Consider the following 17441-nt stretch of genomic DNA (forward strand, 5'->3'; position numbering starts at 1 on the left):
GCTTTTCGGGCCATTCCAGATGAGGAGGTTGGGGATTATAATACTGTGAAAGAGGCTCTGCTCTCCAGGTATGCGGTTACACCGGAGGCATACCGGAGGCGGTTCAGAGACGCTGTTAAATTAACTGGAGATTCCTACCTTGAGTGGGCATGTAAGGTGCACCGCACAGCAGCTCACTGGATAGCGGGGTGCCAAGCCATATCTGGGGAAGAGGTGCTGCAGCTATTCCTGTTGGAACATTGCTTTGACAAGTTATCCGCAGGAGTTAGAGAGTGGGTTCGGGACCGTAAACCCTTCACCCCACATGAAGCTGCTCGCCTGGCAGATGAGTATACGGATGCCCGCAAACTGGACACTGCTACCACTAAGCCCCCTGCTAGAGTGGAGTACAGACCCCCAGTCACCCCAGCAGCAGCCAGTTACCAAACCCCGGCGCACCGCTCTACCACACCGCCTTCAGCCACAAACTATCCTCAGACAGCCCGGTTCAACTCATGGGATTACTCACAACCGATTTGGTGCTTTGGATGTAAGCAACTAGGGCACAAAAGACCAGAGTGTCCCCCAAACACAGCGAACCAAGCACAGTCCTGGAGGAGACCCGCCGGCGGAAACCCACGTAACCCTCAGCCTGCTGCCCACTGCGTAAAGAAGGAAGAATGCTAGGGCATCCTACATGAAGCAGACCCCGTGCAAGCTGCCCATCGGGATAACCGCCAAACAGCACCGGCGGAAGGAGGTCAGTGGTCTACGAGATACTGGTGCTACCATGACCTTGCTCCAAAAGAACTTGGTGTCCGAGAACCAGCACACCGGAGACACTGTGGCTTTGAGGGTAGCAGGGGGTGCTGTGTTCCGCCTACCTGTTGCCTGGGTACATTTGGATTGGGGAGTGGGAGCTAGACATGTGAATGTGGGGGTCATGAAGGATTTACCAGCTGATGTTCTTGGAAATGACTTGGCCCCCCTTCTTTCTGCCTATGCTCCCATGGGTCCCGCTGATGTTAACCCTGTGACTACCCATGCCCAGATCCGTGCCACCAAGACCGACCCACCTGCTGCTGAGACCCAGGTAAGACTCTCTTGCCCGACTTGTACCCTAAATCAGGCCCCCTTAGGCTGGGATACTCCAGAGACGTACGGGAGGGAAACCCGGGAGGATCCGACCCTTCAGAAGTATAGGGCTAGGGCAGATGCTGGAGAAGAGGGGGTAGATGGGGAATGTTATGAGTGGGTGGGGGATAGGCTATATAGAATCCCTAAACCTTCCCAGAAAAGTACTGCCCCTCCGCGGAATCGGCAGCTGGTGGTGCCTGCGAAATACCGGCAAGAGATTCTGCGGATTGGGCATGATGTACCATTAGCTGGACATCTAGGGTCCCGCCGCACAGCTCATAGGATCACCCAAAATTTCTTCTGGCCAATTTTAACCGAGATGTGCGGGTATATTGTAGTACTTGTGACACCTGTCAACGGTGGGTAAGCGGGGGGATCACCCAAAAGCTAGGCTTATGTATATGCCTATCATTGGGGAACCCTTTTCCCGCATAGCCGTTGACATTGTGGGTCCACTGGCCAGAGCTAGTCCATCAGGTAAGAAGTATATTCTCACCGTGGTGGACTATGCCACTCGTTACCCAGAGGCAGTAGCACTGTCTAATATAAAGGCAGAGACAGTAGCTGATGCCCTGGTTAAGGTTTTTACTAGGGTCGGGTTTCCTAAGGAGATTCTCTCCGGTCAGGGGACCCAGTTTACCGCTGTGCTCACCCAGCAGCTGTGGAAGGTGTGCGGCATTAAACCGCTGCTCAGTTCGCCTTATCACCCACAGACTAACGGTCTCTGCGAGCGCTTTAATGGCACCCTCAAGCAGATGCTGAGGACCTTTACTAACGCTTGCAGAGACTGGGAGCGATTCCTGCCTCATCTGTTATTTGTGTACAGAGAGGTGCCCCAGGAATCTATTGGGTTCTCTCCCTTTGAGTTACTCTATGGGAGAAGGGTCCGCGGACCCCTGGATCTCATTAGAGGACACTGGGAGTGAGAGGCAGAGCAGGAGGGGATCCCCATAGTGCCATATGTCCTGGAACTCCGGGACTGCATGGAGAAACTGTCCCTGATGGTAAGGGAGAATCTCCAGGTGGCCCAGGGGAGACAGAAGAGGTGGTACGATTGGGGTGCCCGGCAGCGGGTCTTCCAGGTTGGACAGAAAGTTTTGGTGCTCAAGCCTGTGAAGACCAACAAGATGCAAGTGTTACGGTTGCCTCCAGGCTGGCTGGAAGTTGGACCGTAGAAAAGGATGCTCCTAGCGCTCACCAAAGGAGCAGCAGCACCGTGGACACTCTATAACTGCTGCGTAGCCACCATAAGTAATGCAGACTCTATAAACCACCGCTGCTGGGCTGGTATCTCGCCGTCTGCTCTGCGCCCTGGACCTATGACCAGGCTCCAGTAGGTGAACCTCTTCCTTATGTAGCAATCCCTGTAGCTAAGGGAGTATGAAGAGCATAGCAATTCCTGTAGTGATTATAAGCTGTATCCTACAAACATGGGTCAAAGCTGCAAGTTAGAGGGACAGAAAATAGGTCTGATGTGCTGGAGCACACAGCCTGCTTTTATTCAGGTTACATGCAAACAGGACACTCTCAGGGGGAGGCATAAAATCCCCCATCACACATTTGATATTAGATAGAGAGACACTCCCTTTGACAGGCCACAACATTTACTTCAGCAGATAACATTACACACAATAAAACAATGCAGTCCACCTTATCAATACTAGTCTGATTAGACAATGGGAAAGTTTATCACTAAACCTAATTAGAGCTAATCCCAGCAGACTTGTATTTAGAATAGGTTTCTTGAAGCTGAACAAAATTTAACTCTTAATGGCACACAATGAAACTGAACCAAGTGGGAGAAAGCCAGGGACAAGTCATTTCACAGGTCTGGGGACATAGTCTTAAAGGGGCATTGTTCATCAAAGTCACCATATGTCCCCAGATGGTTCTTAAAGGGCCACACACACCCAACAAAAGTCAATATGTCCTCAGGGGCACAATCTTCCAGGGGCCATAGTCATGTGGAAGGAGGCTGGCAAATAGGCTTCTCCAAAATCCAAGGAAGCAGGGCAATTTTTCATTTAAAGGGCCAGTTACAAACAGCAGTTTGTAACATATCTCCCCTTTTGGAGGGAGACTAACCAGGCACCTGACCTTCTGTCGGTCAGTGCCTAAGTTAGTCTCGCAACCCACCCACAAATAAACACTAGCAGCAAAGCAGCCCCCCCACAACAAGTAGCACTGGCCTGTAAGTTCCAGGTTATAGGATGAAAGTGTAGCATCCTCTGCCTTCCTGGCGCAGCTGGGCAAATAGCTGATGGTACTTGGGGGGCAGAGGCCAGCGGCACTCTGCCCTGGTGCCAGCGCTTCTGCTGGGGTGAGGAGTTTGCAGGCCAGTCTTGTAACAAGGGGGTCTGTAGGGCAGAGGCCAGCAGCGCTCTGTACTGATGCCAGCTCTTCTGCTGGGGGAATTGGGGCATAGTCCTGCCCGGTGGCAAAGGGAACGTGGGGGTCAGTGGGGGTTAACATCTCCACTGTTAACCCTGGGCCCAAGTTAGGAGTTAGCTGGGGAGGGGGAGATTGGCTTACCTCCTCCTCCTGATACTCCGGCGGCCGTTGGGAAGGGAGGTCGATGCTCTCCGCTTCCTGTGGAATATGCTGCGGCTGGGGAGAGAGACCGGTTGTCTCCTCTCCCTGGAAGGCACACTCCGGCTGGGGAGGGAGGTCGATGCTCTCCCCTCCCTGTAGCTGGGTCTGTCGCTGGGGATCTGGGCCGCCTGCCCAGCATCCCTGTAGGGCCGGTAGAGAGACTGCGGTCCCATCTCCACCTGCCTGCTGGGGGTCCTCCCAGGACCAGTCTATGAGGCCTGCTGCCTCTGGTATCTCTGGCTGGGGAAGGGGACTGGTTGTCTCTTCCCTCTGCACGGTATACTGCCGCTGGGGAGGGAGGTCGCTGCTCTCCTCTCCCTGTAACTCTGGCTGCCGCTGGGAAGGGAGGTCGTTGCTCTCCGCTCCCTGTGACTCACTTTCTCGCTGGAGACCAGGTGTCCAGACCCTCAAACTCCACAGTTGGCGCTCAAAGGCTCGTGCCGCTTTGTTCTCCGTATCCAATTCCCGGATGATGCGACTGACTACCTCCTGTGCAGGGTCTGGACCATATCGGACTAGCCGCCTCTTTACCTCTGGAACGAAATCCGCGCCCTCATAGCGACGGATCAGGTTGAGGTGCTCTTCACAGGGTTCTGAATAGTGTCTTGTCAGCTCCATGCTGCTGTAGGTAGGGACGCTGCGCAGTGGCTAGCGTTGCCCTCAATAACTTTCCTACGATACCAGTGCTGTTGTGGTGCTGCTCCTTGCGCTAGGACGCCAATCCCACCGCTGCCGCCAAATGTTACGGTTGCCTCCAGGCTGGCTGGAAGTTGGACCGTAGAAAAGGATGCTCCTAGCGCTCACCAAAGGAGCAGCAGCACCGTGGACACTCTATAACTGCTGCGTAGCCACCATAAGTAATGCAGACTCTATAAACCACCGCTGCTGGGCTGGTATCTCGCCGTCTGCTCTGCGCCCTGGACCTATGACCAGGCTCCAGTAGGTGAACCTCTTCCTTATGTAGCAATCCCTGTAGCTAAGGGAGTATGAAGAGCATAGCAATTCCTGTAGTGATTATAAGCTGTCCCCTACAAACATGAGTCAAAGCTGCAAGTTAGAGGGACAGAAAATAGGTCTGATGTGCTGGAGCACACAGCCTGCTTTTATTCAGGTTACATGCAAACAGGACACTCTCAGGGGGAGGCATAAAATCCCCCATCACACATTTGATATTAGATAGAGACACTCCCTTTGACAGGCCACAACATTTACTTCAGCAGATAACATTACACACAATAAAACAATGCAGTCCACCTTATCAATACTAGTCTGATTAGACAATGGGAAAGTTGATCACTAAACCTAATTAGAGCTAATCCCAGCAGACTTGTATTTAGAATAGGTTTCTTGAAGCTGAACAAAATTTAACTCTTAATGGCACACAATGAAACTGAACCAAGTGGGAGAAAGCCAGGGACAAGTCATTTCACAGGTCTGGGGACATAGTCTTAAAGGGGCATTGTTCATCAAAGTCACCATATGTCCCCAGATGGTTCTTAAAGGGCCACACACACCCAACAAAAGTCAATATGTCCTCAGGGGCACAATCTTCCAGGGGCCATAGTCATGTGGAAGGAGGCTGGCAAATAGGCTTCTCCAAAATCCAGGGAAGCAGGGCAATTTTTCATTTAAAGGGCCAGTTACAAACAGCAGTTTGTAACAGCAAGCATCTTGGCAGGGCCCGTATAAGGTGTTAGCTCAGGTGTGTGATACTACCTATGTTATAGCCAGCTGTGCAGATGAGAGGATCCAGCGATCCTTTCATGTGAACATGCTGAAGGAGTATCAGGAGAGGCCAGAGGATGTCGCTGCAGTGTGTGCCCCTGCTGCAGATGACCCAGAGAATTTACCCCTGCCCGTCTTACTAGAGAAGGACCCCCAGACTGACCTCACTAGTCTTGTGCAGCTAGGGGACCGGTTAAACCCTACAGAGAAGGTACAGGCCAGACAGCTTCTGTGGGAGAAGCAGGCGACGTTCTCCCAAGAGCCCGGCTACACTACCCTAGCTGTACATTAGGTAGAGACCCCTGGACAGAATCCCCTGTGACAGCCCCCCTACCGTATCCCCGAAGCAGTCCGAGAAGGAATGCGGAAGGAGTTACAGGAGATGGCTCGGCTGGGAGTCATCGAGCACTCTGATAGCCTTTGGGCTTCGCCTGTAGTCCTGGTACCTAAGAAAGATGGGACCACCCGGTTCTGTGTGGACTACAGGCGGCTCAACGAAAGGACCACCACTGACGCCTACCCGATGCCCCGGTTAGACGAATTACTAGACCGTATTGCTAGGGGATGCTATCTGACCACCATAGACCTGTGTAAGGGCTATTGGCAGATTCCCCTGGCCGAGGATGCTATCCCCAAGTCGGCATTTGTCACCCCATTTGGCCTGTACCAGTTTAAGGTCATGCCCTTTGGGATGAAGAAAGCTCCGGCTACCTTCCAGCGTATGGTGAATAAACTCCTCGATGGCTTCCAGGAATTTGCTTGTGCATACCTGGACGACATTGCGGTCTACAGTGAGTCCTGGGAAGAACACCTAATCCATGTAGGGGTGGCTCTGGACAAGATTTGGGCCGCTGGCCTGACCTTGAAACCAGACAAGTGCCATCTAGGTATGGCTGAAGTACAGTACTTGGGTCACCGAGTGGGGTGTGGGAGCCAGAGACCGGAGCCAGCCAAGGTAGAGGCTGTGGCTAACTGGCCCACACCTATCACTAAGACCCAAGTGCTAGCCTTCCTGGGGACGGCCGGGTATTACCGACGTTTTGTCCCGGACTACAGTACTATCTCTAAGCCCCTGACTGACCTGACTAAAAAGAACCTTCCTAAACAGGTCCTGTGGTCTCCAGCTTGTAAAGCTGCGTTTCAGGCACTGAAGCAGGCTCTTGTGAATGCCCCTGTCTTGGCTGCCCCAGTCCCTAACAAACGTTTTCTCATTCATACAGATGCTTCCATGTATGGACTGGGGGCTGTGCTGAGCCAAGTCGGGGAGGATGGAGGAGAGCACCCTGTCGCATACCTAAGCAGAAAGTTGTTACCTCGAGAAGTAAGTTATGCGGCAGTAGAGAAGGAATGTTTAGCCCTGGTCTGGGCACTGAAGAAGTTGAACCCTTATTTATACGGACAGGAATTCTCTCTCATAACGGACCACAATCCCTTAGTCTGGCTTAACCGGGTCTCAGGAGACAATGGTAGATTGCTGCGGTGGAGTTTAGCCCTCCAACCCTATAACTTCACCATCAGCTACCGGCCTGGTAAGCAGAATGGGAATGCAGATGGATTGTCCCGGCAAAATGACAGTCCTACCACCACCTAGTCCGGTCATCCCCAAGTTGACCCGCCAAAGGGTCAAGCCGGGTCTGCCGTAGTGTCCCACTAGGAGGGGGCCATAATTGTAGCGGAGAGGCAGTAGGATCCGCAATATCTTTTAGTTAGGCAGAGACATCCTCATCTTAAAAATGTCGTCTAAATAATTCAGTCCAAGTTTAAGCCTAAATCAGCTATTTATTTTGCTTCTAGCCACTGCTTAAAACTGGTGCAACAACAGCAACTGCTCACAACAACAACAACAACTGTCTCAGACAATACAGTTTGACAAAACTTAAGTTAACCCCTCCAGTACTGTTGGATTTGCACCCTGTACCCATAATGGGCACAGGGTGACTTAACATAATGCCCGAATCCATAATCTGTAGGGAGATTGACAGAGGGGTCTGTCACAGTCAGTATGTGTGTGTGGGTCTAATGGTCAGTATGTGTGTGTATCTAATGGTCAGTATGTGTGTGTATCTAATGGTCAGTATGTGTGTGTATCTAATGGTCAGTATGTGTGTGTATCTAATGGTCAGTGTGTGTGTGTGTGTGTGTGTGTGTGTGTGTATCTAATGGTCAGTATGTGTGTGTATCTAATGGTCAGTATGTGTGTGTATCTAATGGTCAGTATGTGTGTGTATCTAATGGTCAGTGTGTGTGTGTGTGTGTGTGTGTATCTAATGGTCAGTATGTGTGTGTATCTAATGGTCAGTATGTGTGTGTGTGTATCTAGTGGTCAGTATGTGTGTGTATCTAATGGTCAGTGTGTGTGTGTGTGTATCTAATGGTCAGTATGTGTGTGTATCTAATGGTCAGTATGTGTGTGTATCTAATGGTCAGTATGTGTGTGTATCTAATGGTCAGTGTGTGTGTGTATCTAATGGTCAGTATGTGTGTGTATCTAATGGTCAGTATGTGTGTGTATCTAATGGTCAGTGTGTGTGTGTGTGTGTGTGTGTGTGTGTGTATCTAATGGTCAGTATGTGTGTGTATCTAATGGTCAGTGTGTGTGTGTATCTAATGGTCAGTATGTGTGTGTATCTAATGGTCAGTGTGTGTGTGTGTGTGTGTGTATCTAATGGTCAGTATGTGTGTGTATCTAATGGTCAGTATGTGTGTGTATCTAATGGTCAGTATGTGTGTGTATCTAATGGTCAGTGTGTGTGTGTATCTAATGGTCAGTATGTGTGTGTATCTAATGGTCAGTATGTGTGTGTATCTAATGGTCAGTGTGTGTGTGTGTGTGTGTGTGTGTGTGTGTGTGTATCTAATGGTCAGTATGTGTGTGTATCTAATGGTCAGTATGTGTGTGTATCTAATGGTCAGTATGTGTGTGTATCTAATGGTCAGTATGTGTGTGTGTGTATCTAGTGGTCAGTATGTGTGTGTATCTAATGGTCAGTATGTGTGTGTATCTAATGGTCAGTATGTGTGTGTGTATCTAATGGTCAGTATGTGTGTGTATCTAATGGTCAGTGTGTGTGTGTGTGTATCTAATGGTCAGTATGTGTGTGTATCTAATGGTCAGTATGTGTGTGTATCTAATGGTCAGTATGTGTGTGTATCTAATGGTCAGTGTGTGTGTGTATATAATGGTCAGTGTGTGTGTGTGTGTATCTAATGGTCAGTATGTGTGTGTATCTAATGGTCAGTATGTGTGTGGGTCTAATGGTCAGTATGTGTGTGTATCTAATGGTCAGTGTGTGTGTGTATATAATGGTCAGTATGTGTGTGTGTGTGTGTGTATCTAATGGTCAGTATGTGTGTGTATCTAATGGTCAGTATGTGTGTGTATCTAGTGGTCAGTATGTGTGTGTGTGTATCTAATGGTCAGTGTGTGTGTGTGTGTATCTAATGGTCAGTGTGTGTGTGTGTGTATCTAATGGTCAGTATGTGTGTGTATCTAGTGGTCAGTATGTGTGTGTATCTAATGGTCAGTATGTGTGTGTATCTAATGGTCAGTATGTGTGTGTATCTAATGGTCAGTATGTGTGTGTGTATCTAGTGGTCAGTATGTGTGTGTATCTAATGGTCAGTATGTGTGTGTATCTAATGGTCAGTATGTGTGTGTGTGTATCTAATGGTCAGTATGTGTGTATCTAATGGTCAGTATGTGTGTGTATCTAATGGTCAGTGTGTGTGTGTGTGTATCTAATGGTCAGTATGTGTGTGTATCTAATGGTCAGTATGTGTGTGTATCTAATGGTCAGTATGTGTGTGTATCTAATGGTCAGTATGTGTGTGTATCTAATGGTCAGTATGTGTGTGTGTATCTAGTGGTCAGTATGTGTGTGTATCTAATGGTCAGTATGTGTGTGTATCTAATGGTCAGTATGTGTGTGTATCTAATGGTCAGTATGTGTGTGTATCTAATGGTCAGTATGTGTGTATCTAATGGTCAGTATGTGTGTGTATCTAATGGTCAGTATGTGTGTGTATCTAGTGGTCAGTATGTGTGTGTATCTAATGGTCAGTATGTGTGTGTATCTAATGGTTGGTATGTGTGTGTATCTATGTGTGTATGCCTGTATCTAATGTTCAGTATGTGTGTGTGTAATGGTCAGTATGTGTATGTCTGTCTGTGTATGTATATGTGTTCCTAGAGGTCGGTATGTGTGTGTGTGTATCTAATGGTCAGTATGTGTGTGTATCTAATGGTCAGTATGTGTGTGTATCTAGTGGTCAGTATGTGTGTGTATCTAATGGTCAGTATGTGTGTGTATCTAATGGTTGGTATGTGTGTGTATCTATGTGTGTATGCCTGTATCTAATGTTCAGTATGTGTGTGTGTAATGGTCAGTATGTGTATGTCTGTCTGTGTATGTATATGTGTTCCTAGAGGTCGGTATGTGTGTGTGTGTATCTAATAGTCAGTATGTGTGTGTATCTATGTGTGTATGTCTGTGTCTAACGTTCAGTATGTGTGTGTGTGTCTCTCTAACGGTCAGTATGTGTGTGTCTGTAATGGTCAGTAGGTGTGTGTGTATGTATATGTGTGCCTAAAGGTCAGTATGTGTATGTCTGCCTGTGTATGTATATGTGTATCTAATGGTCAGTACAACTGTTTCTCAGTATGTGTGTTACTATGTCGCTTGGTATGGCAGTTTGTCAGTGTGTGTCAGTATGTGTGTGTGTCTGTCAGTATCTGTGTGTCTGTCAGTATGTGTGTGTGTGTCTGTGTGTCTAAAGGTTGCTGTGTGTGTGTGTGTCTGTCAGTATGTGTGTGTCTGTTTGTCAGTGTGTGTGTCTGTCAGTATGTGTGTGTGTCGGTCAGTATGTGTGAGTCTAAAGGTCAGCGTGTGTGTGTTTGTCTGTATGTGTGTCTAATAGTCAGTATGTGTGCATGTCTAAAGGTTAGTATGTGTGTCTGTCTGTATATGTGTGACTAATGGTCAGTATGTGTGCATGTCTAAAGGTCAGTATGTGTGTGTATATAATGGTCAGTTTGTATGTGTGTCTGTCAGTATGTATGTGTGTCTAATGGTCAGTATGTGTGCGTGTCTAAAGGTTATATGTGTGTCTGTCTGTATATGTGTGACTAATGGTCAGTATGTGTGTGTGTGTGTGTAATGATCAGTATGTATGTGTATCTAATGGTCAGTATGTGTGTGTGATGGTCAGTATGTGTGTGTGTATAATGGTCAGTTTGTATGTGTGTCTGTCAGTATGTATGTGTGTCTAATGGTCAGTATGTGTGCGTGTCTAAAGGTTATATGTGTGTCTCTGTCAGTATGTGTGTGTCTAATGGTCAGTATGTGTGCATATCTAAAGGTCAGTGTGTCTGTCAGTATGTGTGTGTGTCTGTCAGTATGTGTGTGTGTATGCCAGTGTGTGTGTATGCCAGTATGTGTGTGTATGCCAGTATGTTTGTGTCTGTCAGTGTGTGTGTGTCTGTCAGTATGTGTGCATATCTAAAGGTCAGTGTGTGTGTGTCTGTCACTATGTGTGTGTGTCTGGCAGTATGTGTGTCTGGCAGTATGTGTGTGTGTCTGTCTGTCATTGTGTTTCTGTGTGTCAGTATGTGTGCATATCTAAAGGTCAGTGTGTCTGTCAGTATGTGTGTTTGTCTGTCAGTATGTGTGTCTGTCAGTGTGTGTGTGTCAGTATGTGTGCATATCTAAAGGTCAGTGTGTCTGTCTGTCAGTATGTGTGTTTGTCAGTATGTGTGTCTGTCAGTATGTGTGTGTGTGTCAGTGTGTCTGTCTGTCAGTATGTGTGTCTGTCAGTATGTGTGTGTGTGTGTGTGTCAGTGTGTGTGTCTGTCAGTATGTGTGTGTCTGTCAGTATGTGTGCATATCTAAAGGTCAGTGTGTCTGTCTGTCAGTATGTGTGTCAGTATGTGTGTTTGTCAGTATGTGTGTTTGTCAGTATGTGTGTTTGTCAGTATGTGTGTTTGTCAGTATGTGTGTCTGTCAGTATGTGTGTGTGTGTCAGTCAGTGTGTGTGTCTGTCAGTATGTGTGTGTCTGTCAGTGTGTGCGTGTGTCTGTCAGTGTGTGCGTGTGTCAGTATGTGTGCATATCTAAAGATGTGTGTGTCTGTCAGTATTTCTGTGTGTCTGTCAGTATTTGTGTGTGTGTTTGTCAGTATGTGTGTTTGTCAGTATGTGTGTTTGTCAGTATGTGTGTTTGTCAGTATGTGTGTGTCTGTCAGTCAGTGTGTGTGTCTGTCAGTGTGTGCGTGTGTCTGTCAGTGTGTGCGTGTGTCTGTCAGTGTGTGCGTGTGTCAGTATGTGTGCATATCTAAAGATCAGTGTGTCTGTCAATATGTGTGTGTGTCTGTCAGTATTTCTGTGTGTCTGTCAGTATTTCTGTGTGTGTGTGTGTGTGTGTGTGTCAGTGTGTGTGTCTGTCAGTATGTGTGCATATCTAAAGATCAGTGTGGCTGTCAGTATGTGTGTGTCAGTGTGTGTGTCTGTCAGTATGTGTGTGTGTCTGTCAGTGTATGTTTGCCTGTCAGTATGTGTGTGTTTGTGTGTGTCTGTCAGTATGTGTGTGTCTGGCAGTGTGTTTGTGTATCTGTCAGTGTGTGTCAGTATGTGTGCATATCTAAAGGTCAGTGTGTCTGTGTCAGTATGTGTGCATATCTAAAGGTCAGTGTGTCTGTGTCAGTATGTGTGTGTGTCTGTCAGTATTTGTGTGTGTCTGTCAGTATTTGTGTGTGTCTGTCAGTATGTGTGTATCTGTCAGTGTGTGTGTGTCTGTCAGTATGTGTGCATATCTAAAGGTCAGTGTGTCTGTCAGTATGTGTGCATATCTAAAGGTCAGTGTGTCTGTCAGTATGTGTGTCTGTCAGTGTGTGTGTGTGTGTCTGTCAGTATGTGTGTGTATGCCAGTATGTGTGTGTCTGTCAGTGTGTGTGTGTGTCTGTCAGTATGTGTGCATATCTAAAGGTCAGTGTGTCTGTCTGTCAGTATGTGTATCTGTCAGTATGTGTCTGTCAGTGTGTGTGTGTCAGTATGTGTTCATATCTAAAGGTCAGTGTGTCTGTCTGTCAGTATGTGTGTTTGTCAGTATGTGTGTCTGTCAGTATGTGTGTCTGTCAGTATGTGTGTCTGTCAGTATGTGTGTGTGTGTCAGTGTGTGTGTCTGTCAGTATGTGTGTGTCTGTCAGTATGTGTGCATATCTAAAGGTCAGTGTGTCTGTCACTATGTGTGTGTGTCTGTCAGTATGTGTATCTGTCAGTATGTGTGTGTGTTTGTCAGTGTTTGTGTGTGTGTCTGTCAATATGTGTGTGTGTCTGTCAGTGTGTGTCTGTCAGTATGTGTGTGTGTCTGTCAGTATGTGTGTATGTCAGTGTGTGTGTCTGTCAGTATGTGTGTGTGTCTGTCAATATGTGTGTATCTGTCAGTATGTGTGTGTGTCTGTCAGTGTTTGTGTGTGTGTCTGTCAGTATGTGTGTGTGTGTCTGTCAGTGTGTGTGTGTCTGTCAGTGTGTGTGTCTGTCAGTGTGTGTGTCTGTCAGTGTGTGTGTCTGTCAGTATGTGTGTCTGTCAGTATGTGTGTGTCTGTCAGTATGTGTGCATATCTAAAGATCAGTGTGGCTGTCAGTATGTGTGTGTCAGTGTGTGTGTCTGTCAGTATGTGTGTGTGTCTGTCAGTGTATGTTTGCCTGTCAGTATGTGTGTGTTTGTGTGTGTCTGTCAGTATGTGTGTGTCTGACAGTATGTGTGTGTCTGGCAGTGTGTTTGTGTATCTGTCAGTGTGTGTCAGTACGTGTGCATATCTAAAGGTCAGTGTGTCTGTGTCAGTATGTGTGCATATCTAAAGGTCAGTGTGTCTGTGTCAGTATGTGTGTGTGTCTGTCAGTATTTGTGTGTGTCTGTCAGTATTTGTGTGTGTCTGTCAGTATGTGTGTGTGTCTGTCAGTATGTGTGTATCTGTCAGTGTGTGTGTGTCTGTCAGTATGTGTGCATATCTAAAGGTCAGTGTGTCTGTCAGTATGTGTGTCTGTCAGTGTGTGTGTGTGTGTCTGTCAGTATGTGTGTGTGTATGCCAGTATGTGTGTGTCTGTCAGTGTGTGTGTGTGTGTCTGTCAGTATGTGTGCATATCTAAAGGTCAGTGTGTCTGTCTGTCAGTATGTGTATCTGTCAGTATGTGTCTGTCAGTGTGTGTGTGTGTCAGTATGTGTGCATATCTAAAGGTCAGTGTGTCTGTCTGTCAGTATGTGTGTCTGTCAGTATGTGTGTCTGTCAGTATGTGTGTGTGTGTGTCAGTGTGTGTGTCTGTCAGTATGTGTGTGTCTGTCAGTATATGTGCATATCTAAAGGTCAGTGTGTCTGTCACTATGTGTGTGTGTCTGTCAGTATGTGTATCTGTCAGTATGTGTGTGTGTCTGTCAGTGTTTGTGTGTGTGTCTGTCAATATGTGTGTGTGTCTGTCAGTGTGTGTCTGTCAGTGTGTGTCTGTCAGTATGTGCGTGTGTCTCAGTATGTGTGTGTGTCTGTCAGTATGTGTGTCTGTCAGTGTGTGTGTCTGTCAGTATGTGTGTGTGTGTCTGTCAGTATGTGTGTGTGTGTGTCTGTCAGTATGTGTGTGTGTGTGTCTGTCAGTATGTGTGTGTGTGTCATTTCAGTATGTGTGTGTGTGTCTGTCCGTATGTGTGTGTCTGTCAATATGTGTGTATCTGTCAATATGTGTGTGTGTCTGTCAGTGTTTGTGTGTGTGTCTGTCAGTGTTTGTGTGTGTGTCTGTCAGTATGTGTGTGTGTGTCTGTCAGTGTGTGTGTGTCTGTCAGTGTGTGTGTCTGTCAGTGTGTGTGTCTGTCAGTATGTGTGTCTGTCAGTATGTGTGTGTCTGTCAGTATGTGTGTGTCTGTCAGTATGTGTCTGTCAGTGTATGTGTGTGTGTCTGTCAGTATGTGTGTGTCTGTCAGTATGTGTGTGTCTGTCAGTATGTGTGCGTCTTAAGATCAGTGTCTGTGTGTGTCTTAGGGTCAGTGTGTGTGTGTGTCTTAGGGTCAGTATGTGTGTGTGTCTGTCAGTATGTGTGTGTCTGTCAGTATGTGTGTGTCTGTCAGTGTGTGTGTGTCTGTCAGTGTGTGTGTGTCTGTCAGTGTCTGTCAATGTGTGTGTGTCAGTGTCTGTCAATGTGTGTGTGTCAGTGTCTGTCAGTGTGTGTGTCTGTCTATCAGTATGTGTCTGTCTAAAGTTCAATGTGTCTGTCTAAAGTTCAGTGTGTCTGTCAGTATGTGTGTGTCTAAAGGTCAGTATGTGTGTGTGTTTCAGTATGTGTGTGTCTGTCAGTATGTGTGTTTCCAATGGTCATTGTGTGTGTGTGTGTCAGACATACACACATACTGACAGATGGTTACTATGTGTCTTGATATGTCTGTTTCTCAGTATGTGTGTTACTATGTCACTTGGTACGGCTGTTTCTCAGTATGTGTGTAATTATATCGCTTGATACGGCTGTTTTTCAGTATGTGTGTTACTATGTCGCTTGGTACGGCTGTTTCTCAGTATGTGTGTTACTATGTTGCTTGGTACGGCTGTTTCTCAGTATGTGTGTTACTATGTTGCTTGGTACGGCTGTTTCTCAGTATGTGTGTTACTATGTCACTTGGTACGGCTGTTTCTCAGTATGTGTGTAATTATATCGCTTGGTACGGCTGTTTTTCAGTATGTGTGTTACTATGTCGCTTGGTACGGCTGTTTCTCAGTATGTGTGTTACTATGTTGCTTGGTACGGCTGTTTCTCAGTATGTGTGTTACTATGTCACTTGGTACGGCTGTTTCTCAGTATGTGTGTAATTATATCGCTTGGTACGGCTGTTTTTCAGTATGTGTGTTACTATGTCGCTTGGTACGGCTGTTTCTCAGTATGTGTGTTACTATGTTGCTTGGTACGGCTGTTTCTCAGTATGTGTGTTACTATGTTGCTTGGTACGGCTGTTTCTCAGTATGTGTGTTACTATGTTGCTTGGTATGTCTGTTTCTCAGTATGTGTGTTACTATGTTGCTTGGTACAGCTGTTTCTCAGTATGTGTGTTACTATGTTGCTTGGTATGTCTGTTTCTCAGTATGTGTGTTACTATGTCACTTGGTAAGGCTGTTTTTCAGTATTTGTGTTACTATGTCGCTTGGTACGGCTGTTTCCCAGTATGTGTGTTACCATGTCGCTTGGTACGGCTGTTTCTCAGTATGTGTTTTACTGTGTGGCTTGATACGGCTGTTTCTCAGTATGTGTGTTACTATGTTGCTTGGTACGGCTGTTTCTCAGTATGTGTGTTACTATGTTTTTTGGTTACGGCTGTTTCTTAGTATGTGTGTTACTATATCTTTTGGTTACGGCTGTTTCTCAGTATGTGTGTTACTATGTCTTTTGGTTACGGCTGTTTCTCAGTATGTGTGTTACTATGTTGCTTGGTACGGCTGGTTCTCAGTATGTGTGTTACTATGTTGCTTGGTACGGCTGTTTCTCAGCATGTGTGTTACTATGTTGCTTGGTACGGCTGTTTCTCAGTATGCGTGTTACTATGTTGCTTGGTATGTCTGTTTCTCTGTATGTGTGTTAGTGTGTCGCTTGGTAAGGCTGTTTTTCAGTATTTGTGTTACTATGTCGCTTGGTACGGCTGTTTCCCAGTATGTGTGTTACCATGTCGCTTGGTACGGCTGTTTCTCAGTATGTGTTTTACTATATTGCTTGGTATGTCTGTTTCTCATTATGAGTGTTACTGTGTGGCTTGATACGGCTGTTTCTCAGTATGTGTGTTACTATGTTGCTTGGTACGGCTGTTTCTCTATGTGTGTTACTATGTCTTTTGGTTACAGCTGTTTCTCAGTATGCGTGTTGTTATATCACTTGGTACGGCTGTTTCTCAGTATGTGTGTTACTATGTTGCTTGGTACGGCTGTTTCTCAGTATGTGTGTTACTATGTTGCTTGGTACGGCTGTTTCTCAGTATGTGTGTTACTATGTCTTTTGGTTACAGCTGTTTCTCAGTATGCGTGTTATTATATCACTTGGTATGTCTGTTTCTCAGTATGTGTGTTACTATGTCACTTGGTACGACTGTTTCTCAGTATGTGTGTTACTATGTTGCTTGGTACGGCTCTTTTTCAGTATGTGTGTTATGTTGCTTGATACTGCTGTTTTTCAGTATGTGTGTTACTATGTTGCTTGGTATGTCTGTTTTTCAGTATGTGTGTTACTATGTCGCTTGGTACGGCTCTTTTTCAGTATGTGTGTTATTATGTTGCTTGATACTGCTGTTTCTCAGTATGTGTGTTACTATGTCGCTTGGTAAGGCTGTTTTTCAGTATTTGTGTTACTATGTCGCTTGGTACGGCTGTTTCCCAGTATGTGTGTTACCATGTCGCTTGGTACGGCTGTTTCTCAGTATGTGTTTTACTATATTGCTTGGTATGTCTGTTTCTCATTATGAGTGTTACTGTGTGGCTTGATACGGCTGTTTCTCAGTATGTGTGTTACTATGTTGCTTGGTACGGCTGTTTCTCTATGTGTGTTACTATGTCTTTTGGTTACAGCTGTTTCTCAGTATGCGTGTTGTTATATCACTTGGTACGGCTGTTTCTCAGTATGTGTGTTACTATGTTGCTTGGTACGGCTGTTTCTCAGTATGTGTGTTACTATGTTGCTTGGTACGGCTGTTTCTCAGTATGTGTGTTACTATGTCTTTTGGTTACAGCTGTTTCTCAGTATGCGTGTTATTATATCACTTGGTATGTCTGTTTCTCAGTATGTGTGTTACTATGTCACTTGGTACGACTGTTTCTCAGTATGTGTGTTACTATGTTGCTTGGTACGGCTCTTTTTCAGTATGTGTGTTATGTTGCTTGATACTGCTGTTTTTCAGTATGTGTGTTACTATGTTGCTTGGTATGTCTGTTTTTCAGTATGTGTGTTACTATGTCGCTTGGTACGGCTCTTTTTCAGTATGTGTGTTATTATGTTGCTTG

At 46.2% G+C, this 17441-nt stretch overlaps 1 protein-coding gene across 1 annotated transcript in view; it reads left to right on the forward strand.

Annotated features, from left to right (window-relative positions):
- AGAP3 (ArfGAP with GTPase domain, ankyrin repeat and PH domain 3) overlaps positions 1 to 17441 on the forward strand; it is a 1006220-nt gene that overhangs the window by 491073 nt on the left and 497706 nt on the right. The window lies entirely within an intron of this gene.

This window comes from Bombina bombina, chromosome 5 (assembly GCF_027579735.1).
Source record: "Bombina bombina isolate aBomBom1 chromosome 5, aBomBom1.pri, whole genome shotgun sequence".
In the NCBI taxonomy this organism is placed as follows: Eukaryota; Metazoa; Chordata; class Amphibia; order Anura; family Bombinatoridae; genus Bombina; species Bombina bombina.